Source organism: Colobus angolensis, unplaced genomic scaffold (genome assembly GCF_000951035.1).
Source record: "Colobus angolensis palliatus isolate OR3802 unplaced genomic scaffold, Cang.pa_1.0 Scaffold222, whole genome shotgun sequence".
In the NCBI taxonomy this organism is placed as follows: domain Eukaryota; kingdom Metazoa; phylum Chordata; class Mammalia; order Primates; family Cercopithecidae; genus Colobus; species Colobus angolensis.
Genome location: NW_012115400.1, coordinates 1,057,166 through 1,058,920, shown reverse-complemented (window position 1 = coordinate 1,058,920; position 1,755 = coordinate 1,057,166).

Genomic DNA, 1,755 nt, shown 5'->3' with positions numbered 1-1,755 from the left:
AAACATAGTGATTCCACTTCTCTGATTGAACTTTGGCTGGTACACAGACTTATAGACATTTTGTGATGGAGAAAAATTGTGAATTAGGGAGACTCACTTACTAAAGAAGGAAGGTCATCTCTGGTATGGCAGGAATGAAGACATAAGGATTTTAAGGGATTTACCTGAAAATATTTAAATGACTACAGTAAGAGGAATAAATACTTTGCAGGAATGCTGAAACTTCTCATCCAATACTTAGGTAGACATACAGATACACAGATGCCATAAACACTCATGGTAAACATCAGTAACTGTTAAGAGCATTCCTTCCTGCTTGGTCCCTATTAAAGAACCAGATTCCTTCTCCATAGAGTATTCCAATTTACAAAGAAAATCATTCATTAGTTGTCTAATTTAAATGTTTTAGAAATATTCAGTGGAACTTTTAGCAATAACCCCAAAACAGATATCTCAAGAACCCCTTTTTCTAATCATTTAATCATACTACTGAGAAAAATTATTATGGAAAAGGCAGTATTTGATATTGGGACATAAGAAGAATGAAAAATCTGTTAAATAAGCAAAAGCCCATTAGCCTGAGGCTGTTTTGGTACTTGAGTTCTTATATAACAAAATACAACCTGACTTAGTATGTAAACGAACTGAAGTCTAACTTACTATATTTTTTATAGCAAATAGCTGGGTTTCAGCCAATCACGGCTGACCTTCGGCCAACAACAGACAGCCAACTGATCAGACCATGCCCCAATAAGGCAAATGCCTCATCGTATCATTGCCAAATAAGGCAGACACCTAAATGTTAGCTAATCAGGTGATTTCTCTGCTTTGCTTCCTACAAAAGCTAGCAGCTCATACCGCTGGGCAGAGCAGTCTGAACCTCTTTTGGTTCTGAGAGCTGCCCAATTCATGAATTGTTCTTTGTGTAAATAACTTCTATTAAATTTGTCAGTGCAGAGTTTTTTTTTTTTTTCAAACAAATATCATTCACAAGAAAAGGAAAAAAGTGGGAAGAATAAAAAGCAAGGCACCTCAGAAACACAAGATCAAAAATCCACTTAAGGTCATTCCCTGAAACAGGCAAGCATACTATTTGTTGAAAGCCTCCATGGATGTTCTTTGGGATAGCAAAATGGTTGCTACTTTTCAAATAGGATACCAAAAAGGCAATATATCTGCATCTCTGAATCCAAATCATCCCCACGTTAGCCAAACTGCAGGCCTACCAACACAGATCCTTCAAGTCTTCCTGGCATTCCAGGCCCCTAGGCTGCAGCTCGCTCAGAACTCCTGGGATTCTAGAAGTTAAATCGGTCTAACTAGCAGACAAATACAGACCTGAACGCTCAAACTTGGAAAGAAAGGCCAAGATTAGAGGCACCTCCCCGGTTGGCTCCACCAGGGGTCACAACGTCCAGCCCTAATGCCTTGCCAAGTCCTCTCTAGCCTTCCAGGGGCATTTCTGGGTCTCTATAGCTGTTTGGAGGAGCCGCTCAACGGTTCCGTCCTGCCCCGCGCCTAGGCCTGGGCCAACCCTCGCGCGCTTCCGGCGCGGATACCCAGCAGCTTCCGGTCTTGCGCGCTCAGGCCGGGCAATGTGCGAGGGTTTCTTCTGGGTCCTGAACCCCGGAAGAGACACTGCGCAATCCCCTTTTACGTGAGGCGGCGGCGGCGGTTCGCAAGTCGTCTGGTCTTCCCGCGGCCGCTCGCAGCTTTCTGGCCTCTCCCGCGCCTCACGTCGGACTCCGGCTCCGC